The sequence below is a fragment of the Oncorhynchus masou genome, chromosome 17 (assembly GCF_036934945.1).
Source record: "Oncorhynchus masou masou isolate Uvic2021 chromosome 17, UVic_Omas_1.1, whole genome shotgun sequence".
NCBI lineage: Eukaryota > Metazoa > Chordata > Actinopteri > Salmoniformes > Salmonidae > Oncorhynchus > Oncorhynchus masou.
The window spans coordinates 5,395,603-5,423,466 of record NC_088228.1 but is presented as its reverse complement, the minus strand read 5'-3'; positions in this window follow the sequence as shown (position 1 = coordinate 5,423,466).

Below are 27,864 nucleotides of genomic sequence, written 5' to 3'. Positions count from 1 at the left end.
CTAGTCTACCTATGGTCCCTGGTCTACCTATGGTCCCTGGTCTACCTACGGTGTGGTCCCTGGTCTACCTATGGTCCCTAGTCTACCTATGATCCCTAGTCTACCTATGGTCCCTAGTCTACCTATTGTCCCTGGTCTACCTATGGTCCCTGGTCTACCTACAGTATGGTCCCTGGTCTACCTATGATCCCTGGTCTACCTATGATCCCTGGTCTACCTGTGGTCTCTGGTCTACCTACAGTATGGTCCCTGGTCTACCTATGGTCCCTGGTCTACCTATGATCCCTGGTCTACCTATGATCTCTGGTCTACCTATGGTCCCTGGTCTACCTATGGTCCCTGGTCTACCTATGATCCCTGGTCTACCTATGGTCCCTGGTCTACCTATGGTCCCTGGTCTACCTATGGTCCCTGGTCTACCTATGATCCCTGGTCTACCTATGATCCCTGGTCTACCTTTGATCCCTGGTCTACCTATGGTCCCTAGTCTACCTACAGTATGGTCCCTAGTCTACCTTTGATCCCTGGTCTACCTATGGTCCCTGGTCTACCTATGGTCCCTGGTCTTCCTATGATCCTGGTCTACCTATGGTCCCTAGTCTACCTTTGATCCCTGGTCTACCTATGGTCCCTGGTCTACCTGATCCTGGTCCCTAGTCTACCTATGGTCCCTGGTCTTCCTATGATCCCTGGTCTACCTATGGTCCCTGGTCTACCTATGGTCCCTGGTCTACCTATGGTCCCTAGTCTACTATGGTCCCTGGTCTACCTATGGTCCCTGGTCTACCTATGGTCCCTAGTCTACCTATGATCCCTGGTCTACCTATGGTCCCTGGTCTACCTATGGTCCCTACCTTGGTCCCTGATCCCTGGTCTACCTATGGTCCCTGGTCTACCTATGGTCCCTGGTCTACCTATGGTCCCTGGTCCCTGGTCCTATGGTCCCTGGTCTACCTATGGTCCCTGGTCTACCTATGGTCCCTGGTCTACCTATGGTCCCTGGTCTACCTATGGTCCCTGGTCTTCCTGGTCTACCTATGGTCCCTGGTCTACCTATGATCCCTGGTCCCTATGTCCCTGGTCTACCTTTGGTCCCTGGTCTACCTATGGTCCCTGGTCTACCTATGGTCCCTGGTCTACCTATGGTCCCTGGTCTACCTATGGTCCCTGGTCTACCTATGATCCTGGTCTACCTGGTCCCTGGTCTACCTATGGTCCTGGTCTACCTATGGTCCCTGGTCTACCTATGGTCCCTGGTCTTCCTATGATCCCTGGTCTACCTATGGTCCCTAGTCTACCTTGGTCCCTGGTCTATCCCTGGTCTACCTATGGTCCCTGGTCTACCTATGGTCCCTGGTCTACCTATGGTCCCTATGGTCCCTGGTCTACCTATGGTCCCTGGTCTACCTATGGTCCCTAGTCTACCCTGGTCCCTGGTCTACCTATGGTCCCTGGTCTACCTACGGTCTACTCATGATCCCTGGTCTGATCCCTGTGATCCTGGTCTACCTATGGTCCCTAGTCTACCTGACAGTATGGTCCCTGGTCTACCTATGATCCCTGGTCTACCTATGGTCCCTAGTCTACCTACAGTATGGTCCCTGGTCTACCTATGGTCCCTGGTCTACCTATGGTCCCTGGTCTACCTATGGTCCCTGGTCTACCTATGGTCCCTGGTCTACCTATGGTCCCTGGTCTTCCTATGATCCCTGGTCTACCTATGGTCCCTAGTCTACCTTTGATCCCTGGTCTACCTATGGTCCCTGGTCTACCTATGGTCCCTAGTCTACCTATGGTCCCTGGTCTTCCTATGATCCCTGGTCTACCTATGGTCCCTGGTCTACCTATCCCTGGTCCCTGGTCCCTGGTCTACCTATGGTCCCTAGTCTACCTGGTCCCTGGTCTTCCTACCCTGGTCTAGTATGGTCCCTGGTCTACCTATGGTCCCTGGTCTTCCTATCCCTGGTCTACCTATGGTCCCTAGTCTACCTATGGTCCCTGGTCTAGTATGGTCCCTGGTCTACCTATGGTCCCTGGTCTACCTATGGTCCCTGGTCTGGTCCCTGGTCTTCCTATGATCTATGATCCCTAGTCCCTACCTACAGTATGGTCCCTGGTCTACCTATGATCCCTGGTCTTCCTATGGTCCCTGGTCTACCTATGGTCCCTGGTCTACCTGGTCCCTGGTCTATGGTCCCTAGTCTACCTACAGTATGGTCCTGGTCTACCTATGGTCCCTAGGTCCCTGGTCTACCTATGGTCCCTGGTCTACCTATGGTCCTGGTCTACCTATGGTCTCTGGTCTGGTCTACCTATGGTCCCTGGTCTACCTATGGTCCCTATCCCCCTGGTCTACCTATGGTCCCTGGTCTACCTATGGTCCTTGAGTCTATGGTCCCTGGTCTATGATCCTGGTCTATATGGTCCCTGGTCTACCTATGGTCAGTATGGTCCCTGGTCTACCTATGGTCCCTGGTCTACCTATGATCCCTGGTCTACCTATGATCCCTGGTCTAGTCCTACCTACAGTATGGTCCCTGGTCTACCTATGATCCCTGGTCTTCCTATGGTCCCTGGTCTACCTATGGTCCCTGGTCTACCTATGGTCCTAGTCTACCTACAGTATGGTCCCTGGTCTACCTATGATCCCTGGTCTACCTATGGTCCCTGGTCTACCTATGGTCCCTGGTCTACCTATGGTCTCTGGTCTACCTATGGTCCCTGGTCTACCTATGATCCCTGGTCTACCTATGGTCCCTGTCCCTATGTCCCTGGTCTACCTATGGTCCCTGGTCTACCTATGGTCCCTGGTCTACCTATGGTCCCTGGTGTGGTCCCTGATCCCTAGTCTACCTATGGTCCCTAGTCTACCTATGATCCCTAGTCTACCTATGGTCCCTAGTCTACCTATTGTCCCTGGTCTACCTATGGTCCCTGGTCTACCTATGATCAGTATGGTCCCTGGTCTACCTATGATCCTGGTCTACCTATGGTCCCTAGTCCCTGGTCTACCTGTCCCTGGGTCTCTGGTCTACCTACAGTATGGTCCCTGGTCTACCTATGGTCCCTGGTCTACCTGGTCCCTGGTCTACCTATGTCTGGTCCCTATGGTCCCTGATCTACCTATGGTCCCTGGTCTACCTACAGTATGGTCCCTGGTCTACCTATGGTCCCTGGTCTACCTATGGTCCCTGGTCTACCTATGATCCCTGGTCTACCTGTGATCCCTGGTCTACCTGTGGTCTCTGGTCTACCTACAGTATGGTCCCTGGTCTACCTATGGTCCCTGGTCTACCTATGGTCCCTAGTCTACCTATGGTCCCTGATCTACCTATTGTCCCTGGTCTACCTACGGTGTGGTCCCTGGTCTACCTACGGTGTGATCCCTGGTCTACCTATGGTCCCTGGTCTACCTACGGTGTGGTCCCTGGTCTACCTACGGTGTGGTCCCTGGTCTACCTATGGTCCCTGGTCTACCTACGGTGTGGTCCCTGGTCTACCTATGGTCCCTGGTCTACCTATGGTCCCTGGTCTACCTATGGTGTGGTCCCTGGTCTACCTATGGTCCCTGGTCTACCTATTGTCCCTGGTCTACCTACGGTGTGGTCCCTGGTCTACCTATGGTCCCTGGTCTACCTATGGTCCCTGGTCTACCTATGGTCCCTGGTCTACCTATGGTCCCTGGTCTACCTACGGTGTGGTCCCTGGTCTACCTATGGTCCCTGGTCTACCTATGGTCCCTGGTCTACCTATGGTCCCTGGTCTACCTATTGTCCCTGGTCTACCTATGGTCCCTGGTCTACCTACAGTATGGTCCCTGGTCTACCTACGGTCCCTAGTCTACCTTTGATCCCTGGTCTACCTATGGTCTCTGGTCTACCTACAGTATGGTCCCTGGTCTACCTATGGTCCCTGGTCTTCCTATGATTCCTGATCTACCTACAGTATGGTCCCTAGTCTACCTATGGTCCCTGGTCTTCCTATGATCCCTGGTCTACCTATGGTCCCTAGTCTACCTATGGTCCCTGGTCTACCTACGGTCCCTAGTCTACCTTTGATCCCTGGTCTACCTATGGTCTCTGGTCTACCTACAGTATGGTCCCTGGTCTACCTACGGTCCCTAGTCTACCTTTGATCCCTGGTCTACCTATGGTCCCTGTTCTACCTATGGTCCCTAGTCTACCTTTGATCCCTGGTCTACCTATGGTCCCTGGTCTACCTATGGTCCCTGGTCTTCCTATGATCCCTGGTCTACCTACAGTATGGTCCCTAGTCTACCTATGGTCTCTGGTCTACCTATGGTCCCTGGTCTACCTATGGTCCCTGGTCTACCTATGATCCCTGGTCTACCTATGATCTCTGGTCTACCTATGGTCCCTGGTCTACCTATGGTCCCTGGTCTACCTATGATCCCTGGTCTACCTATGGTCCCTGGTCTACCTATGGTCCCTGGTCTACCTATGGTCCCTGGTCTACCTATGATCCCTGGTCTACCTATGATCCCTGGTCTACCTTTGATCCCTGGTCTACCTATGGTCCCTAGTCTACCTACAGTATGGTCCCTAGTCTACCTTTGATCCCTGGTCTACCTATGGTCCCTGGTCTACCTATGGTCCCTGGTCTTCCTATGATCCCTGGTCTACCTATGGTCCCTAGTCTACCTTTGATCCCTGGTCTACCTATGGTCCCTGGTCTACCTATGGTCCCTAGTCTACCTATGGTCCCTGGTCTTCCTATGATCCCTGGTCTACCTATGGTCCCTGGTCTACCTATGGTCCCTGGTCTACCTATGGTCCCTGGTCTACCTATGGTCCCTGGTCTTCCTATGATCCCTGGTCTACCTATGGTCCCTAGTCTACCTTTGATCACTGGTCTACCTATGGTCCCTGGTCTACCTATGGTCCCTAGTCTACCTATGGTCCCTGGTCTTCCTATGATCCCTGGTCTACCTATGGTCCCTGGTCTACCTATGGTCCCTGGTCTACCTATGGTCCCTAGTCTACCTACAGTATGGTCCCTGGTCTACCTATGATCCCTGGTCTACCTATGGTCCCTAGTCTACCTACAGTATGGTCCCTGGTCTACCTATGGTCCCTGGTCTACCTATGGTCCCTGGTCTACCTATGATCCCTAGTCTACCTACAGTATGGTCCCTGGTCTACCTATGATCCCTGGTCTTCCTATGGTCCCTGGTCTACCTATGGTCCCTGGTCTACCTATGGTCCCTAGTCTACCTACAGTATGGTCCCTGGTCTACCTATGATCCCTGGTCTACCTATGGTCCCTGGTCTACCTATGGTCCCTGGTCTACCTATGGTCTCTGGTCTACCTATGGTCCCTGGTCTACCTATGATCCCTGGTCTACCTATGGTCCCTGGTCTACCTACAGTATGGTCCCTGGTCTACCTATGGTCCCTGGTCTACCTACAGTATGGTCCCTGGTCTACCTATGGTCCCTGGTCTACCTATGATCCCTGGTCTACCTATGATCCCTAGTCTACCTACAGTATGGTCCCTGGTCTACCTATGATCCCTGGTCTTCCTATGGTCCCTGGTCTACCTATGGTCCCTGGTCTACCTATGGTCCCTAGTCTACCTACAGTATGGTCCCTGGTCTACCTATGATCCCTGGTCTACCTATGGTCCCTGGTCTACCTATGGTCCCTGGTCTACCTATGGTCTCTGGTCTACCTATGGTCCCTGGTCTACCTATGATCCCTGGTCTACCTATTGTCCCTAGTCTACCTATGGTCCCTGGTCTACCTATGGTCCCTGGTCTACCTACGGTGTGGTCCCTGGTCTACCTATGGTCCCTAGTCTACCTATGATCCCTAGTCTACCTATGGTCCCTAGTCTACCTATTGTCCCTGGTCTACCTATGGTCCCTGGTCTACCTACAGTATGGTCCCTGGTCTACCTATGATCCCTGGTCTACCTATGATCCCTGGTCTACCTGTGGTCTCTGGTCTACCTACAGTATGGTCCCTGGTCTACCTATGGTCCCTGGTCTACCTATGGTCCCTAGTCTACCTATGGTCCCTGATCTACCTATGGTCCCTGGTCTACCTACAGTATGGTCCCTGGTCTACCTATGGTCCCTGGTCTACCTATGGTCCCTGGTCTACCTATGATCCCTGGTCTACCTGTGATCCCTGGTCTACCTGTGGTCTCTGGTCTACCTACAGTATGGTCCCTGGTCTACCTATGGTCCCTGGTCTACCTATGGTCCCTAGTCTACCTATGGTCCCTGATCTACCTATTGTCCCTGGTCTACCTACAGTATGGTCCCTGGTCTACCTATGGTCCCTGGTCTACCTATGGTCCCTAGTCTACCTATGGTCCCTGATCTACCTATTGTCTCTGGTCTACCTACAGTATGGTCCCTGGTCTACCTATGGTCCCTAGTCTACCTTTGATCCCTGGTCTACCTATGGTCCCTGATCTACCTATTGTCCCTGGTCTACCTATGGTCCCTGGTCTTCCTATGGTCCCTAGTCTACCTATGGTCCCTGGTCTACCTACAGTATGGTCCCTAGTCTACCTTTGATCCCTGGTCTACCTATGGTCCCTAGTCTACCTATGATCCCTAGTCTACCTATGGTCCCTGGTCTACCTACAGTATGGTCCCTGGTCTACCTACAGTATGGTCCCTGGTCTACCTATGGTCCCTGGTCTACCTATGGTCCCTAGTCTACCTACAGTATGGTCCCTGGTCTACCTATGGTCCCTGGTCTACCTATGATCCCTGGTCTACCTATGGTCCCTGGTCTACCTATGGTCCCTAGTCTACCTTTGGTCCCTGGTCTTCCTATGATCCCTGGTCTACCTATGGTCCCTGGTCTACCTATGGTCCCTGGTCTACCTATGGTCCCTGGTCTACCTATGGTCCCTGGTCTTCCTATGATCCCTGGTCTACCTATGTTCCCTGGTCTTCCTATGATTCCTGATCTACCTATGGTCCCTGGTCTTCCTATGGTCCCTGGTCTTCCTATGGTCCCTAGTCTACCTTTGGTCCCTAGTCTACCTATGGTCCCTGGTCTTCCTATGATCCCTGGTCTACCTATGGTCCCTAGTCTACCTTTGGTCCCTAGTCTACCTATGGTCCCTGGTCTTCCTATGGTCCCTGGTCTACCTATGGTCCCTGGTCTACCTATGGTCCCTGGTCTACCTATGGTCCCTGGTCTACCTATGGTCCCTAGTCTACCTATGGTCCCTGGTCTACCTATGGTCCCTAGTCTACCTTTGGTCCCTGGTCTTCCTATGATCCCTGGTCTACCTATGATCCCTGGTCTACCTATGGTCCCTGGTCTACCTATGGTCCCTGGTCTTCCTATGATTCCTGATCTACCTATGGTCCCTGGTCTTCCTATGATTCCTGATCTACCTATGGTCCCTGGTCTTCCTATGATCCCTGGTCTACCTATGGTCCCTAGTCTACCTGTGGTCCCTGGTCTACCTATGGTCCCTGGTCTACCTACGGTCCCTAGTCTACCTATGATCCCTGGTCTACCTACAGTATGGTCCCTGTTCTTCCTATGGTCCCTAGTCTACCTATGATAAGACAAGCACTACTTGATATCCTCCAATAGGACACCTCTCCTCATTAAGACAAGCACTACTTGATATCTTCTAACAGCTTTAATTGTTTGTTCGACAGATAATGATAATGGCTAGGTGTGTGTGTGTGTGTGTGTGTGTGTGTGTGTGTGTGTGTGTGTGTGTGTGTGTGTGTGTGTGTGTGTGTGTGTGTGTGTGTGTGTGTGTGTGTGTGTGTGAGATCTGTTGGAGTACACAGCATATAGATAAGCTGTAGTGTGGAGAATCATGGGGTCGGGTTCTAAAATGTGTTGTGTTGGTATACAGATGGGTTACAACACAGCATGCTGCATTGAATAAATCACATTAGGGAAAGACTACAACTGTCTTGTCCAGTATGCTGAAAAAAATCAATACGATGAACATCTATTAGAAACGGGCCCACAAGTGCTTTAAACATCCATACATTAATACGTCCTTGAACGCTTGTGGATTGCCGGACATTGGAACGTCTTTCCTCTTCCCCTGACGAGGAGGAGGAGGAGTAGCAAGGATCAGACCGATACGCAGCGTGGTAAGTGTCCATCTTGTTTTTTTTTAAATACGAACACTGAACAAAACCCATAAACGACAACGTGACAAAACAAAAAGCGAAAGAGTTTCCGGGTGGAAACAAACACGGAAAATAAACGACTTAAACGACATAAAGCAAAGATAATTATCGACGGTAACGGCTGTCTTCCGACGACGACGACGACGAGGAGGAGGAGTAGTGAGGATCGGAGGACCAACGCGCAGCGTGGTACGTGTTCATGCTATTTATTAAAACATTGGAACACTGAAACAAAACAATAAAAGACAACGTGAAATAACCAAACCGAAACAGTTCCGTGTGGAACGAACATTGACACGGAAATTAAACAACCACCAAACACAAGTGGGAAAAGGCTACCTAAGTATGAATCTCAATCAGAGACAACTAACTACACCTGCCTCTGATTGAGAACCATACCAGGCCAAACGCAAAACGCACAACATAGAAAACGGAACATAGACAACCCACCCAACTCACTGTCAGGCATAGGTGTATAGGTGGCAGGGAAGTCAGGCGCAGGAGAGTCAAAAGGAGTGTAAAATGGAGTCTTTTAATAAAGTCCACGGAGTATGCTCCATAACACTAAAATGTACACATACATGGGTACAAGGACCCGACGCGCACCTATACAACATCAAACTACACTGACAATAGAACAATCTCTGACAAAGACATGAGGGGAAACAGAGGGTTAAATACACAACAAGTAATGAATGGGATTGAAAACAGGTGTGTGGGAAGACAAGACAAAACCAATGGAAAATGAAAAAAGGATCAATGATGGCTAGAAGACCGGTGACGTCGAACGCCGAGCACCGCCCGAACAAGGAGAGGCAACGACTTCGGCAGAAGTCGTGACACTCACGCCCTGACCATACTAAAACAAAAGGCATAACAAAGGAACTGAGGTCAGAACGTGACAGACATACAGCAACATGCGTTAACAATTATCTTCCAAGAGTCAGTGGTAATTAAATGTCACACAACTTCAAAGAGTCTCTCTGTGCTATTTTATGTCAAGTCAAGAAGGGAGAATTTTTTTTTTTTAAAGGGATGTCAGTTGTACAATCCTTCCTTCTTCCAGCGTGAGAATGACTTTTCTAGATGAGACGAAGGAAACTCATTGTCACGGCTACGGAGATACAAGGCAACCTGTCGCTGAAATCCTGTTAGGGATGTTGATCACTCTCCCTCTATCCTCACTCTCCCTCTATCCCTCTATCCCCACTCTCCCTTTATCCCTCTATCCTCACTCTCCCTCTATCCCTCTATCCTCACTCTCCCTCTATCCCTCTATCCTCCCTCTCCCTCTATCCCTCTATCCTCCCTCTCCCTCTATCCCTCTATCCTCACTCTCCCTCTATCCCTCTATCCTCACTCTCCCTCTATCCCTCTATCCTCCCTCTCCCTCTATCCCTCTATCCTCCCTCTCCCTCTATCCTCACTCTCCCTCTATCCCTCTATCCTCACTCTCCCTCTATCCCTCTATCCTCACTCTCCCTCTATCCCTCTATCCTCACTCTCCCTCTATCCCTCTATCCTCACTCTCCCTCTATCCCTCTATCCTCACTCTCCCTCTATCCCTCTATCCTCACTCTCCCTCTATCCCTCTATCCTCACTCTCCCTCTATCCCTCTATCCTCACTCTCCCTCTATCCCTCTATCCTCACTCTCCCTCTATCCCTCTATCCTCACTCTCCCTCTATCCTCACTCTCCCTCTATCCCTCTATCCTCACTCTCCCTCTATCCCTCTATCCTCACTCTCCCTCTATCCCTCTATCCTCACTCTCCCTCTATCCCTCTATCCTCACTCTCCCTCTATCCCTCTATCCCCACTCTCCCTCTATCCCTCTATCCCCACTCTCCCTCTATCCCTCTATCCTCACTCTCCCTCTATCCCTCTATCCTCACTCTCCCTCTATCCCTCTATCCTCACTCTCCCTCTATCCCTCTATCCTCACTCTCCCTCTATCCCTCTATCCCCACTCTCCCTCTATCCCTCTATCCTCACTCTCCCTCTATCCCTCTATCCTCACTCTCCCTCTATCCCTCTATCCCCACTCTCCCTCTATCCCTCTATCCTCACTCTCCCTCTATCCCTCTATCCTCACTCTCCCTCTATCCCTCTATCCTTTCCCTTGAACAAAACTCTGTCCTTCTGTTTAGCTGGCCTTACCCTCTATCCCCACTCTCCCTCTATCCCTCTATCCTCACTCTCCCTCTATCCCTCTATCCTCACTCTCCCTCTATCCCTCTATCCTCACTCTCCCTCTATCCCTCTATCCTTTCCCTTGAACAAAACTCTGTCCTTCTGTTTAGCTGGCCTTAGCTTTCATCTGTTGTTAGGCCACGAGCTCTCCTTCATGAAAGATAATATGGAGAATATGGGAGTGTTGCCAAATGTCACCCTCTCCTCTATATAAAAGACTATTTGTTTGACCAGAGCCCTATGTGTTTTGGTGTTGGGTCAAAATGTCCGCCATTGTTTATTAAGTGTTTCTGGATCAGTAAAGTCATCCATGTCACAGCAACACAGTGAGGAAGTTGTCTGTGCTGACTCATAGGGCTCTCACAATCGGATGGCAGTGGACTGAGGAGAAGGGGGAAGACAAGGGAAGAGGGGGGAAGACCAGGGAAGAGGGGGGAAGACCAGGGAAGAGGGGGAAGACCAGGGAAGAGGGGCGAAGACCAGGGAAGAGGGCGAAGACCAGGGAAGAGGGGCGAAGACCAGGGAAGAGGGGGAAGACCAGGGAAGACAAGGGAAGTGGGGGGAAGACAAGGGAAGGGGGGAAGACAAGGGAAGAGGGGGAAGACCAGGGAAGAGGGGGAAGACCAGGGAAGAGGGGGAAGACCAGGGAAGACAAGGGAAGAGGGGGAAGACCAGGGAAGAGGGGGAAGACCAGGGAAGAGGGGAAGACCAGGGAAGAGGGGAAGACCAGGGAAGACAAGGGAAGCGGGGGAAGACAAGGGAAGAGGGGGAAGACCAGGGAAGACAAGGGAAGCGGGGGGAAGACAAGGGAAGAGGGGGAAGACCAGGGAAGAGGGGGAAGACCAGGGAAGAGGGGAAGACCAGGGAAGAGGGGAAGACCAGGGAAGAGGGGGAAGAACAGGGAAGAGGGGGAAGAACAGGGAAGAGGGAGAAGAACAGGGAAGAGGGGAAGACCAGGGAAGAGGGGGAGAGAAGGGAAGACAAGGGAAGAGGGGAGACAAGGGAAGACAAGGGAAGAGGGGGAAGTGGGGGAAGACCAGGGAAGACAAGGGAAGACCAGGGAAGAGGGGGGAAGACCAGGGAAGAGGGGGAAGACCAGGGAAGACAAGGGAAGAGGGGGAAGACCAGGGAAGACAAGGGAAGAAGGGGGAAGACCAGGGAAGATGGGGGAAGACAAGGGAAGAGGGGGAAGACCAGGAAGAAGGGGTAAGACCAGGGAAGACAAGGTGTTACGCACGCCTCTATGAAGAGGGAACGAGACACCCTGCTACAACTAAACTCTCCGTGAAGTGAAAAAGATATGGACTGTAAGGTTGACGACAGACATAATGTGGTACCGTTTACAAGGACTTTATTCCTTTACACAGTAATATGGGGAAAAGGGGCTGGACGGAACCAAAGCAAAGAAGGTAAATCTCAAAGCCCCCCCCTCTCCTATCTTACCTGCCTACCCACTACTTACCTAATTTAGCACCACCTGGTGCCCTAACCAAAATACAGGGGGTGGTCCGCCCAGGTCTTACCTAGTGTGCCTAGACAGCGAATATGCTACGGGTATATGTATGCCCGCGGACCTCTTGCCTAAGCACTCCCTAGGTGCCTTCCCCTTCCCCCCTGGGAACAAATGAAACAGAATATTAAACAATTTTTGCAAACAAACTAAGAAACAAAGGATGTCAAATAAGCTCTATCTGAGCAACAAACTCACTAAACATACCAACTCTCAGCAATGAACTCCCAGCAAAATCTCTAGCAAAATATCTGCAATGACCTCCCAGCCAAACTCTCTAGCAAATCTACCTCCAGTAAAATTCTCTCCTCCTGCACAGAACACTGGCTTTTATATAGCTTCTGGTATAGGTAATTGGAGACAGCTGCGTCTTGACGAGGGGGCGGGGTCAGCTCTCCAATTAGCCCTGGAGTCGACCAATCAGCTGCTTGATGGATTTCAGGAAGCCATTTCCTGAAATAAACACATGCAAACATACAAACTACAACACATAAACTGGGGAACGTAACACAAGGGAAGAGGGGGAGGACCAGGGAAGACAAGGGAAGAAAGGGAAGAGGGGGAAGACAAGGGAAGAGGGGGAAGACAAGGGAAGACAAGGGAAGAGGGGGAAGAGGGGGAAGACAAGGGAAGAGGGGGAAGACCAGGGAAGAGGGGAAGACAAGGGAAGAGGGGGAAGACAAGGGAAGAGGGGTAAGACCAGGGAAGAGGGGGAAGACCAGGGAAGAGGGGGAAGACCAGGGAAGAGGGGAAGACAAGGGAAGAGGGGGAAGACCAGGGAAGACAAGGGAAGAGGGGAAGACAAGGGAAGAGGGGGAAGACCAGGGAAGACAAGGGAAGACAAGGGAAGAGGGGGAAGACCAGGGAAGACAAGGGAAGCGGGGGAAGATCAGGGAAGAGGGGAAGACCAGGGAAGAGGGGGAAGACCAGGGAAGAGGGGGAAGACCAGGGAAGAGGGGGGAAGACCAGGGGAGAGGGGGAAGACCAGGGAAGAGGGGAAGACCAGGGAAGAGGGGGAAGACCAGGGGAGACCAGGGAAGTGGGGGAAGACCAGGGAAGAGGGGGAAGACAAAGGAAGAGGAGAGGAGAGGGAAGGAGAAGTGAGTGGAGAGGAGAAGTGAGGGAAGGAGAGGAGACTGTGAGTATCTGTGAGGTTGTGACTAGCTAGTGACAACAGGGGATAAGGTACACACCATAAGAGGTTTATGAATTGTCTCCAGATGGAAACTGGCAAGTGGGAAAAGCGGACGGGAATTGAACTGACAAGCTGTGGCGTCCAGAGCGTCCTGGGGCCCAGAGCAGAGGCCATTAGCAATGCTGCTGGGCCACTGGGGAGAACATCTCTCTCTGTCTGTCTCCCAATTCAATTTCAATTCAGGGGGCTTTATTACCATGGGAAACATGTGTTATCACGGCCAAAGCAAGTGGAATAGATAATTAACAAAAAGGGAAATAAACAAGCAAATTTAACAGTAAACATTACAAAGTTCCAAAATAATAAAGCCATTTCAGTGTTGTAACGATGTGCAATATAAACCTAAATATAGGTTCCAATCAAATCAAACTGTAGTTGTCACGTGCCGAATACAACAGGGGTAGGCCTTACCGTGAATTACAAGCACTTAACCAACAGTGCAATTCAAGGACAGTTAAGAAGATATTGACCAATTAAACAACAGTAAAAAAAAATGATAAAAAGTAAAAACTATAACAACATAACACTATAACACAATAATGAGGTTATATACATGGACTACAGAGTCAGTGTGCGAGGTTAGAGGTCATTTGTACATGTAGGTAGGGGTGAAGTGATGATACACAGATAATATACAGGGACTACAGAGTCAGTGTGCAGGGGTACATGTTAGAGGTCATTTGTACATGTAGGTAGGGGTGAAGTGACTATACACAGATAATATACAGGGACTACAGAGTCAGTGTGCAGGGGTACATGTTAGAGGTCATTTGTACATGTAGGTAGGGGTGAAGTGACTATACACAGATAATATACAGGGACTACAGAGTCAGTGTTCGAGGTTAGAGGTCATTTGTACATGTAGGTAGGGGTGAAGTGACTATAGACAGATAATAAACAGTGAGTAGCAGCAGTGTTCGAAACAAATGTCTTATGGCTTGGGTGTAGAAGCTGTTGAGGAGACTTTTTGTCCAAGACTTGGGTTCCGGTACCGCTTGCCGTGATGTAAAACAGTCTATGACTTGGGTGACTGGAGTCTATGATAATTTTTAGGGCCTTCCTCTGACACCGCCTGGTATAGAGGTCCTGGATTGCAGAAAGATTGGCCACAGTGATGTACTGGGCTGTACGCACTACCGACTGTAGTGATCCTGAGCAGTTGCCATACCAGGCGGTGATGCAACCGGTCAGGGTGCTCTCGATGGTGCAGCTGTATAACTTTTTGAAGATCTGGGAACTCATGTCAAATCTTTTCAGTCTCTAGAGGGGGAAAGGTTTTGTTTTGCCCTCTTCATGACTGTCTTGGTGTGTTTGGACCATGATAGTTTGTTGGTGATGTGGACACCAAGGAACTTGAAGTTCATGACCCGCTCCACTACAGCCCCGTTGATGTTAATGGAGGCCTTTTCCTGTAGTCCACGATCAGCTCCTTTGTCTTGCTCACAATGAGTGAGAGGTTGCACATGTGACATGCTGGTAAAAATTTGGTAAAACTGATTTAAGTTTGCCTGCATTTAAGTCCCCCGGCCACTAGGAGCGCCACTTCTGCATGAGCATTTTCTTGTTTGCTTATTGCCTTTTAAAGCTTGATGAGTGAGGTCTTTGTGCCAGCATTGGTCTGTGGTGGTAAATAGATGGCTATGAATAATACAGATGAGAACTCTCTTGGTAGATAGTGTGGTCTACAGCTTATCATAGGAGTCTCTACTTCAGGCGAGCAATACCTCGAGACTTATTTAATATTAGACATACAATTTCTTTTCCAATGATTGCATGTTAACAAGTAGAACTGATGGCAATGAGAGTTTAATTGCTCGCCAACGGATTCTCAAAAGGCAGCCCGATCTGTGTCCTCTTTTCCTCCATCTTTTCATCACGCAAAAGACGTGGATCTAGGCCTGTTCCCTGGAGAGCAGTATATCTTTCTCGTCGGACTCATTAAAGGAAAAAGCTTCTCTCAGTTCGCAGTTCATATGTTCAGATGTTAATATCAGCCATAATGTCAGCCATGCTCTTTGGCGCTGTTTAATTAACAAGTTTGTATTTACAATGGTGTTTGTTCTTCACTGGTTGCCCTTTTCTTGTGGCAACAGGTCACAAGGGTTTATTTTCAAGTTCTTTGTGGATCTGTGTAAGCTGAGGGAAATATGTGTCTCGAATATGGTCAAACATTTGGCAGGGGATGAGGAAGTGCAGCTCAGTTACTATCTTGTTTTGTGGGCAGTGTGCACATAGCTTGTCTTCTCCTGAGAGCCAGGTCTGCCTTTGGTGACCTATGCTCTGTACAAATTCAAAGATTTCCTTAATTTTGGGTCACCAGTCATATTTTTGAAATCATTAACAAAAATTATGTCTTTTATTTAAAAAAAAAGATATAATAATAATGTTTTTTATTCATTAGCATATTTGAGTTTAAGCATAATATTTGTTACAATATTTCTACCAGTTCGGATTTAAGTAAGGAGTCAGGGCTACATCTCAAACCCTTTTTATTGTCACACCCTGATCTGGTCCACCTGATCTGGTCCACCCTCCAGGTGTCGCCCGTCTTCCCTGTTATTGATCTGTTCCACCTGATCTGGTCCACCCTCCAGGTGTCGCCCGTCTTCCCCGTTATTGATCTATTCTACATGATCTGGTCCACCCTCCAGGTGTCGCCTGTCTTCCCCGTTATTGATCTATTCCACCTGATCTGGTCCACCCTCCAGGTGTCGCCTGTCTTCCCCGTTATTGATCTATTCCACCTGATCTGGTCCACCCTCCAGGTGTCGCCCGTCTTCCCAGTTATTGATCTGGTCCACCCTCCAGGTGTCGCCCGTCTTCCCTGTTATTGATCTGGTCCACCCTCCAGGTGTCGCCCGTCTTCCCTGTTATTGATCTATTCTACCTGATCTGGTCCACCCTCCAGGTGTCGCCCGTCTTCCCTGTTATTGATCTGGTCCACCCTCCAGGTGTCGCCCGTCTTCCCTGTTATTGATCTATTCTACCTGATCTGGTCCACCCTCCAGGTGTCGCCCGTCTTCCCTGTTATTGATCTGGTCCACCCTCCAGGTGTCGCCCGTCTTCCCTGTTATTGATCTATTCTACCTGATCTGGTCCACCCTCCAGGTGTCGCCCGTCTTCCCTGTTATTGATCTGGTCCACCCTCTAGGTGTCGCCCGTCTTCCCTGTTATTGATCTATTCTACCTGATCTGGTCCACCCTCCAGGTGTCGCCCGTCTTCCCTGTTATTGATCTGGTCCACCCTCCAGGTGTCGCCTGTCTTCCCTGTTATTGATCTATTCCACCCTCTAGGTGTCGCCCGTCTTCCCTGTTATTGATCTGGTCCACCCTCCAGGTGTCGCCCGTCTTACCTGTTATTGATCTGTTCCACCTGATCTGGTCCACCCTCCAGGTGTCGCCCGTCTTCCCAGTTATTGATCTATTCCACCTGATCTGGTCCACCCTCCAGGTGTCGCCCGTCTTCCCTGTTATCTCCCTGTGTATTTACATCTGTGTTCTCTGTTGCCAGTTTGTCTTGTTTGTGAAATCAACCAACGCTTTTTGTATTCAGCTCTTGCTTTTCTCTCATTTCTCGTTTTCCTGGTTTTTGACCGTACCTGTCCTGACCCTGTACCCGCCCGCCTGACCACTCTGCCTGCCGTCCTGTAACTTTGCCCCACCTCTGGATTACAAACCTCTGCCTGACCTGACCCTGAGCCTGCCTGCCGTCCTGTACCTTTGCCCCTCGGTCTCGCATCTGGGTCTTACCTTGATTCCTGATAATCATTTAACCTTTATGTAACTAGGCGAGCCAGGTCACAAACAAATTGTTATTTACAACACCGGCCAAACCCAAAAGACGCTGGGCCAATTGTGCGCCCTCCCTTTGGGACTCCCAATCACAGACTGTTGTGATAGAACCTGGAATCAAAACAGGGTCTGTAGTGATGCCTCTAGCACTGAGATGCAGTGCCTTAGACCACTGTGCCACGCAGGAGCCCATTAAAGTGCACTACTTTTGACCAGGGCCAGTAGGGAATAGCGAAAGGTGTGCCATTTGGGACACAGATGAGTCATCCTTGAATCTTTCCGTCTGAAGTGGACATACTGAACTCAGTTCTCTAAAGTAGCTTAGTCAGTTGCATCCAAATAGGTGTTGTTCTTTACTTTCCTTCGTAAACCAAGAGGGTTAGTAAAGTACACAGATACTTTATTAGATTCATAATACTGAAAGCTGGAAGATTTGTTTTTGAAACTCAACAATGTTGTTTTATCATCAGACATTTCCAAGCTACCGGTGGTGATTGAGTGGAGGCTAAAGTATCTGGCAACATCTGACAAACTAGTCAGAACAATTCGAGAGTTCTTTCATTGAACGGACAATAACAATAGGACTAGTCCCCGAAGGCTTGTCATGTCAAATATACATCCAGTACAAACCGAGAAATTCTTACCATTTTTCTTGTCTAACGGCTGTCGGATTTGTCAAATAAATAATTATGTCATAATAAAACATCACATATCCTTTTATTGAAAACAGTCAGGAGTAAAACATGTTTTAATGTTTAGACACATACAGTATTATGCCCAAATAACCACCATCATACTTGTAATGAATTAAATCTATTTCCTGTCAACGCCTTGTCCTTATTCTGCAGTAGGAAATCTATTTCCTGTCAACGCCTTGTCCTTATTCTGCAGTAGGAAATCTATTTCCTGTCAACGCCTTGTCCTTATTCTGCAGTAGGAAATCTGTTTCCTGTCAATGCCTTGTCCTTATTCTGCAGTAGTAAATCTATTTCCTGTCAACGCCTTGTCCTTATTCTGCAGTAGTAAATCTGTTTCCTGTCAACGCCTTGTCCTTATTCTGCAGTAGGAAATCTATTTCCTGTCAATGCCTTGTCCTTATTCTGCAGTAGGAAATCTATTTCCTGTCAACGCCTTGTCCTTATTCTGCAGTAGGAAATCTATTTCCTGTCAATGCCTTGTCCTTATTCTGCAGTAGGAAATCTATTTCCTGTCAACGCCTTGTCCTTATTCTGCAGTAGTAAATCTATTTCCTGTCAACGCCTTGTCCTTATTCTGCAGTAGTAAATCTATTTCCTGTCAACGCCTTGTCCTTATTCTGCAGTAGGAAATCTATTTCCTGTCAACGCCTTGTCCTTATTCTGCAGTAGGAAATCTATTTCCTGTCAACACCTTGTCCTTATTCTGCAGTAGGAAATCTATTTCCTGTCAACGCCTTGTCCTTATTCTGCAGTAGGAAATCTATTTCCTGTCAACGCCTTGTCCTTATTCTGCAGTAGTAAATCTATTTCCTGTCAACGCCTTGTCCTTATTCTGCAGTAGTAAATCTATTTCCTGTCCTTGTCCTTATTCTGCAGTAGGAAATCTATTTCCTGTCAACGCCTTGTCCTTATTCTGCAGTAGGAAATATATTTCCTGTCAACGCCTTGTCCTTATTCTGCAGTAGTAAATCTGTTTCCTGTCAACGCCTTGTCCTTATTCTGCAGTAGGAAATCTATTTCCTGTCAACGCCTTGTCCTTATTCTGCAGTAGGAAATCTATTTCCTGTCAACGCCTTGTCCTTATTCTGCAGTAGTAAATCTGTTTCCTGTCAACGCCTTGTCCTTATTCTGCAGTAGGAAATCTATTTCCTGTCAACGCCTTGTCCTTATTCTGCAGTAGTAAATCTGTTTCCTGTCAACGCCTTGTCCTTATTCTGCAGTAGGAAATCTATTTCCTGTCAATGCCTTGTCCTTATTCTGCAGTAGTAAATCTATTTCCTGTCAACGCCTTGTCCTTATTCTGCAGTAGTAAATCTGTTTCCTGTCAACGCCTTGTCCTTATTCTGCAGTAGGAAATCTATTTCCTGTCAATGCCTTGTCCTTATTCTGCAGTAGGAAATCTATTTCCTGTCAAAGCCTTGTCCTTATTCTGCAGTAGGAACTCTGTTTCCTGTCAACGCCTTGTCCTTATTCTGCAGTAGGAAATCTATTTCCTGTCAACGCCTTGTCCTTATTCTGCAGTAGGAACTCTGTTTCCTTATCAAACGGACTGTGAAATTACACCCTTGCGTCTTCTGTTCTGTTTGTTGACAGAAATGTCATCATATTATTATCATCCATCACAGTTGTTTTCTTATTTTTCAGCAGCTACTCCGAAGTTACAGGAAGTACATTTTTTTGGTGATTTCCATGTTATTTCTAATTCACACTTAATCTCTATGTGGATCGATTGTGTGGGGAGGGGGGGAGACCTTCGCATGAGTTTATTTCAATAAACTTGAAAACTTTCACGAGTTTAACATTGTGTCAGAGACCATGTTGTAAAGTGAGCAGCAGTCCCCACTACGTACTAATGACAGGCTGTATGACAGGCTGTAGGACAGGCTGTATGACAGGCTGTAGGACAGGCTGTATGACAGGCTGTAGGACAGGCTGTATGACAGGCTGTATGACAGGCTGTATGACAGGCTGTAGAACAGGCTGTATGACAGGCTGTAGGACAGGCTGTATGACAGGCTGTAGGACAGGCTGTATGACAGGCTGTAGGACAGGCTGTATGACAGGCTGTAGGACAGGCTGTAGGACAGGCTGTATGACAGGCTGTATGACAGGCTGTAGGACAGGCTGTAGGACAGGCTGTATGACAGGCTGTAGGACAGGCTGTAGGACAGGCTGTAGGACAGGCTGTAGGACAGGCTGTATGACAGGCTGTAGGACAGGCTGTATGACAGGCTGTAGGACAGGCTGTAGGACAGGCTGTATGACAGGCTGTATGACAGGCTGTGTGACAGGCTGTATGACAGGCTGTATGACAGGCTGTATGACAGGCTGTATGACAGGCTGTAGGACAGGCTGTATGACAGGCTGTATGACAGGCTGTAGGACAGGCTGTATGACAGGCTGTATGACAGGCTGTGATGCGTCCCCCAGCAGAGCCCTGAGACCCGTCTGCTTGGATCAGGAGACATGGAGTGAACACAGAGTGGTGGGGGAGATAGTTATAGAGGAGAGAGAGAGAGACAGGGAGAGAGAGAGAGACCAGTGGGAGATAGAGACAGAGAGAGAGAGAGAGAGAGAGAGAGAGAGAGAGGGAGAGAGAGAGGGGGAGAGAGGGGGAGAGAGGGGGAGACCAGTGGGAGATAGAGACATAGAGAGAGAGAGAGAGAGAGAGAGAGGAGAGAGAGAGAGAAGAGAGAGAGAGAGAGAGAGAGAGAGAGAGACCGGTGGGAGAGAGAGAGAGAGAGAGAGTGAGGGAGAGAAAGAGAGAGAGAGAGAGAGAGAGAGAGAGACCGGTGGGAGAGAGACAGAGAGAGAGAGTGAGGGAGAGAAAGAGAGAGAGAGAAAACGAGAAAGACAAACTTAAACCCTCCACTGTGCCTCATCTCAACTGGAGACTCAACAGCTTGTGCTGAATACTGAAGTTATGGAGGCATGTGGCCATGGGACAAATTGTATGTATATAAAGTTAGCAGTTTGTATTCATAAGCAGTTTGAGATTTTTGTTGAAAATTGAATGAAAATTGAAAATTGAATGAAAATTGAATGAAAATTGAATCAAATTGAATCAAGTTCTATTCATTTCAAATGCTACACAACCGTAGTTTCACACAAACCAGCTCTTAATTGCACATGAACAAGTATAGAGATAAATGAAAACATATATATATATTTTAATCAGATAAAACACACTGCAGCACATTGGATTTTCTCAATACACCTTGTAAAGGCTTGCCTGTGTACGACATGTCATCTCATCCGAATGACAAATCACATGGGCACATCCTACAGGACTCAACATCTACGTTATAGATGAGCCTGACAAGAAGCCGTGCTTATTGTCTGAACTCTTCTTTTCTATTGTGTTATTCACCGTAGGTTTGTTTATGTGTAACTCTGTGTTGTTGTTGTTTGTGTCACACTGCTATGCTTTATCGTGGCCAGGTCGCAGTTGTAAATGAAGAACTGGTTCTCAACTGGCCGACCTGGTTAAATAAAGGTCAAATTAAATGAATATATAAAAATACAGCTATTTCATTCATTTTCTGAATGGAAAATTGCTATTTCAGTCAGTGTCTTAGTTTGCATCCCAAATTACACTCTATTCCCTATATAGTACACTACTTTTGATTAGAGCTCTGGTCAACAGTAGTACACTACAGTAAGATATATGGCACCATTTTGATGGACACTATGTAGTTTTCTGAAGGCGGGGAGCTGCCTTCCATTAAATGGGTGGTACCTTTGGTAACCGTGGTTCCCATTGTTCATCAACACAGAACCCTGGGAAAAAAGCAGGTTCATATACGGATACGGTACACAGATACAATGGGGTCAATGATTTACAGCCTTGATAAATACGAGCTATAAAGACTGTATAAAATAAATTATTTAAAAACTGAGCCATATTGTATGTGTCACGACTCCCTCCTCAGAAGGCATATGGCCTTCTCTGTTTGGGTCGTCGTCACCGGTCTACTAGCTGCTACTTGTCCCTTCTCTGTTCGGGTGGCGCTCGGCGGTTGTCGTCACCAGTCTACTAGCTGCTACTTGTCCCTTCTCTGTTCGGGCGGCGCTCGGCGGTTGTCGTCACCTGTCTACTAGCTGCTACTTGTCCCTTCTCTGTTCGGGCGGCGCTCGGCGGTCGTCGTCACCGGTCTACTAGCTGCTACTTGTCCCTTCTCTGTTTGGGTGGCGCTCGGCGGTTGTCGTCACCGGTCTACTAGCTGCTACTTGTCCCTTCTCTGTTCGGGCGGCGCTCGGCGGTCGTCGTCACCGGTCTACTAGCTGCTACTTGTCCCTTCTCTGTTCGGGTGGCGCTCGGCGGTCGTCGTCACCGGTCTACTAGCTGCTACTTGTCCCTTCTCTGTTCGGGCAACGCTCGGCGGTCGTCGTCACCGGTCTACTAGCTGCTACTTGTCCCTTCTCTGTTTGGGTGGCGCTCGGCGGTCGTCGTCACCGGTCTACTAGCTGCTACTTGTCCCTTCTCTGTTTGGGTGGCGCTCGGCGGTTGTCGTCACCGGTCAACTAGCTGCTACTTGTCCCTTCTCTTTTGGGGCGGCGCTCGGCGATCGTCGTCACCGGTCTACTAGCTGCTACTTGTCCCTTCTCTGTTCGGGCGGCGCTCGGCGGTCGTCGTCACCGGTCTACTAGCTGCTACTTGTCCCTTCTCTGTTCGGGTGGCGCTCGGCGGTTGTCGTCACCGGTCAACTAGCTGCTACTTGTCCCTTCTCTGTTGGGGCGGCGCTCGGCGGTCGTCGTCATCGGTCTACTAGCTGCTACTTTTCCCTTTTCTGTTGGTTTTGTCTCATTGGTTACACCTGTTTCTTGTTTAGGTTTTAGCTGAGCTATTTAAGCCGGTGATGCCCACCTGCTCTTTGTGCGGGCTTATTTTCCTCTGCTCATGTTTGTGGTTGTGCGTTTCTCTTGTTTTTTCTCCGGACTGGTTGGGTCCTGGTTTTGTGCCAGTCTTGTTATTGCGCCTGGTGTTTTGACGGGACCATTGTCCTGCGCCGGAATAAAACATTGTCCTTTGCCCTCTGCTTCCTGCGCCTGACTCTGCACCCACTAGGCATAGTGGTGCGTTACATAGAAGTGTGTTACAGTATGCTCAAAAAAAATGTGATTATTATTTCATACTAATTAAATTGCTCATAGAAAGTGTTTCTGGCTATTTTGTGCCCAATAGAAATTAATGGTAAATAATATATTCTGTCATTCTGGTGTCACTTGTATTTTAAATAAGAGAAGAATATATTTCCTAAAAACTTTATACCTGAACGTGAATTCTACCATGACTACAGATAATCATGAGTAATGAGGATGCTACCATGACTACAGATAATCATGAGTAATGAGGATGCTACCATGACTACAGATAATCATGAGTAATGAGGATGCTACCATGACTACAGATAATCATGAGTAATGAGGATGCTACCATGACTACAGATAATCATGAGTAATGAGGATGCTACCATGACTACAGATAATCATGAGTAATGATGAGTGAGAAAGTCACAAAGGGTCAAAGACCTCCAAGATATTCTAACCTCCCCTGTTATTGATAATGGTGAGAGGTTAGCATGTCTTGGCCTGTGTCCCATATGGCACCCTATTCCCTATATAGTACAGTGCCTTGCGAAAGTTTTCGGCCCCCTTGAACTTTGCGACCTTTTGCCACATTTCAGGCTTCAAACATAAAGATATAAACTGTATTTTTTTGTGAAGAATCAACAAGTGGGACACAATCATGAAGTGGAACGACATTTATTGGATATTTCAAACTTTTTTAACAAATCAAAAACTGAAAAATTGGGCGTGCAAAATTATTCAGCCCCTTTACTTTCAGTGCAGCAAACTCTCTCCAGAAGTTCAGTGAGGATCTCTGAATGATCCAATGTTGACCTAAATGACTAATGATGATAAATACAATCCACCTGTGTGTAATCAAGTCTCCGTATAAATGCACCTGCAATGTGATAGACTCAGAGGTCCGTTAAAAGCGCAGAGAGCATCATGAAGAACAAGGAACACACCAGGCAGGTCCAAGATACTGTTGTGAAGACGTTTAAAGCCGGATTTGGATACAAAAAGATTTCCCAAGCTTTAAACATCCCAAGGAGCACTGTGCAAGCGATAATATTGAAATGGAAGGAGTATCAGACCACTGCAAATCTACCAAGACCTGGCCGTCCCTCTAAACTTTCAGCTCATACAAGGAGAAGACTGATCAGAGATGCAGCCAAGAGGCCCATGATCACTCTGGATGAACTGCAGATATCTAAAGCTGAGGTGGGAGACTCTTTCCATAGGACAACAATCAGTCGTATATTGCACAAATCTGGCCTTTATGGAAGAGTGGCAAGAAGAAAGCCATTTCTTAAAGATATCCATAAAAAGTGTCGTTTAAAGTTTGCCACAAGCCACCTGGGAGACACACCAAACATGTGGAAGAAGGTGCTCTGGTCAGATGAAACCAAAATTGAACTTTTTGGCAACAATGCAAAATGTTATGTTTGGCGTAAAAACAACAAAGCTCATCACCATGAACACACCATACCCACTGTCAAACATGGTGGTGGCAGCATCATGGTTTGGGCCTGCTTTTCTTCAGCAGGGACAGGGAAGATGGTTAAAATTGATGGGAAGATGGATGGAGCCAAATACAGGACCATTCTGGAAGAAAACCTGATGGAGTCTGCAAAAGACCTGAGACTGGGACGGAGATTTGTCTTCCAACAAGACAATGATCCAAAACATAAAGCAAAATCTACAATGGAATGGTTCAAAAATATTGATTCTTCACAAAAAAATACAGTTTTTTTATCTTTGTGTTTGAAGCCTGAAATGTGGCAAAAGGTCGAAAAGTTCAAGGGGGCCGAATACTTTCGCAAGGCACTGTATATTACTTTAGTGTACAACTTTAGAGCATTTTTATTATTTATTTATTTCACCTTTATTTAACCAGGTAGGCTAGTTGAGAACAAGTTCTCATTTGCAACTGCGACCTGGCCAAGATAAAGCATAGCAGTGTGAACAGACAACACAGAGTTACACATGGAGTAAACAATTAACAAGTCAATAACACAGTAGGAAAAAAAGGGAGTCTATATACATTGTGTGCAAAAGGCATGATGAGGTAGGCGAATAATTACAATTTTGCAGATTAGCACTGGAGTGATAAATGATCAGATGGTCATGTACAGGTAGAGATACTGGTGTGCAAAAGAGCAGAAAAGTAAATAAATAAAAACAGTGTGGGGATGAGGTAGGTGAAAAAGGGTGGGCTATTTACCAATAGACTATGTACAGCTGCAGCGATCGGTTAGCTGCTCAGATAGCACATGTTTGAAGTTGGTGAGGGAGATAAAAGTCTCCAACTTCAGGGATTTTTGCAATTCGTTCCAGTCACAGGCAGCAGAGTACTGGAACGAAAGGCGGCCAAATGAGGTGTTGGCTTTAGGGATGATCAGTGAGATACACCTGCTGGAGCGCGTGCTACGGATGGGTGTTGCCATCGTGACCAGTGAACTGAGATAAGGGCGGAGCTTTACCTAGCATGGACTTGTAGATGACCTGGAGCCAGTGGGTCTGGCGACGAATATGTAGCGAGGGCCAGCCGACTAGAGCATACAAGTCGCAGTGGTGGGTGGTATAAGGTGCTTTAGTGACAAAACGGATGGCACTGTGATAAACTGCATCCAGTTTGCTGAGTAGAGTGTTGGAGGCAATTTTGGAGATGACATCGCCGAAGTCGAGGATCGGTAGGATAGTCAGTTTTACTAGGGTAAGTTTGGCGGCGTGAGTGAAGGAGGCTTTGTTGCGGAATAGAAAGCCGACACTTGATTTGATTTTCGATTGGAGATGTTTGATATGAGTCTGGAAGGAGAGTTTACAGTCTAGCCAGACACCTAGGTACTTATAGGTGTCCACATATTCAAGGTCGGAACCATCCAGGGTGGTGATGCTCGTCGGGCATGCGGATGCAGGCAGCAATCGGTAGAAAAGCATGCATTTGGTTTTACTAGCGTTTAAGAGCAGTTGGAGGTCACGGAAGGAGTGTTGTATGGCATTGAAGCTCGTTTGGAGGTTAGATAGCACAGTGTCCAAGGACGGGCCGGAAGTATATAGAATGGTGTCGTCTGCGTAGAGGTGGATCAGGGAATCGCCCGCAGCAAGAGCAACATCATTGATATATACAGAGAAAAGAGTCGGCCCGAGAATTGAACCCTGTGGCACCCCCATAGAGATTGCCAGAGGACCGGACAGCATGCCCTCCGATTTGACACACTGAACTCTGTCTGCAAAGTAATTGGTGAACCAGGCAAGGCAGTCATCCGAAAAACCGAGGCTACTGAGTCTGCCGATAAGAATATGGTGATTGACAGAGTCGAAAGCCTTGGCAAGGTCGATGAAGATGGCTGCACAGTACTGTCTTTTATCGATGGCGGTTATGATATCGTTTAGTACCTTGAGTGTGGCTGAGGTGCACCCGTGACCGGCTCGGAAACCAGATTGCACAGCGGAGAAGTTACGGTGGGATTCGAGATGGTCAGTGACCTGTTTGTTGACTTGGCTTTCGAAGACCTTAGATAGGCAGGGCAGGATGGATATAGGTCTGTAACAGTTTGGGTCCAGGGTGTCTCCCCCTTTGAAGAGGGGGATGACTGCGGCAGCTTTCCAATCCTTGGGGATCTCAGACGATATGAAAGAGAGGTTGAACAGGCTGGTAATAGGGGTTGCGACAATGGCGGCGGATAGTTTCAGAAATAGAGGGTCCAGATTGTCAAGCCCAGCTGATTTGTACGGGTCCAGGTTTTGCAGCTCTTTCAGAACATCTGCTATCTGGATTTGGGTAAAGGAGAACCTGGAAGGGCTTGGGCAAGAAGCTGCGGTGGGGGCGGAGCTGTTGGCTGAGGTTGGAGTAGCCAGGCGGAAGGCATGGCCAGCCGTTGAGAAATGCTTGTTGAAGTTTTCGATAATCATGGATTTATCGTTGGTGACCGTGTTACCTAGCCTCAGTGCAGTGGGCAGCTGGGAGGAGGTGCTCTTGTTCTCCATGGACTTCACAGTGTCCCAGAACCTTTTGGAGTTGGAGCTACAGGATGCAAACTTCTGCCTGAAGAAGCTGGCCTTAGCTTTCCTGACTGACTGCGTGTATTGGTTCCTGACTTCCCTGAACAGTTGCATATATCGCGGGGACTATTAGATGCTATTGCAGTCCGCCACAGGATGTTTTTGTGCTGGTCGAGGGCAGTCAGGTCTGGAGTGAACCTTGGTTCTGCATGTTTTGAACGGAGCATGCTTATCTAAAATGGTGAGGAAGTTACTTTTAAAGAATGACCAGGCATCCTCAACTGACGGGATGAGGTCAATGTCCTTCCAGGATACCCGGGCCAGGTCGATTAGGAAGGCCTGCTCACAGAAGTGTTTTAGGGAGCGTTTGACAGTGATGAAGGGTGGTCGTTTGACTGCGGCTCCGTAGCGGATACAGGCAATGAGGCAGTGATCGCTGAGATCCTGGTTGAAGACAGCGGAGGTGTATCTGGAGGGCCAGTTGGTCAGGATGACGTCTATGAGGGTGCCCTTGTTTACAGAGTTAGGGTTGTACCTGGTGGGTTCCTTGATGATTTGTGTGAGATTGAGGGCATCTAGCTTAGATTGTAGGACTGCCGGGGTGTTAAGCATATCCCAGTTTAGGTCACCTAAAAGAACAAACTCTGAAGCTAGATGGGGGGCGATCAATTCACAAATGGTGTCCAGGGCAGAGCTGGGAGCTGAGGGGGGTCGGTAGCAGGCGGCAACAGTGAGGGACTTATTTCTGGAGAGAGTAATTTTCAAAATTAGTAGTTCGAACTGTTTGGGTATGGACCTGGAAAGTATGACATTACTTTGCAGGCTATCTCTGCAGTAGACTGCAACTCCTCCCCCTTTGGCAGTTCTATCTTGACGGAAGATGTTATAGTTGAGTATGGAAATCTCAGAATTTTTGGTGTCCTTCCTGAGCCAGGACTCAGACACGGCAAGGACATCAGGGTTAGCAGAGTGTGCTAAAGCAGTGAGTTAAACAAACTTAGGGAGGAGGCTTCTGATGTTGACATGCATGAAAGCAAGGCTTTTTCGATCACAGAAGTCAACAAATGAGGGTGCCTGGGGACATGCAGGGCCTGGGTTTACCTCCACATCACCCGCGGAACAGAGAAGGAGTAGTATGAGGGTGCGGCTAAAGGCTATCAAAACTGGTCGCCTAGAGCATTGGGGACAGAGAATAAGAGGAGCAGGTTTCTGGGCATGGTAGAATATATTCAGGGCATAATGCGCAGACAGGG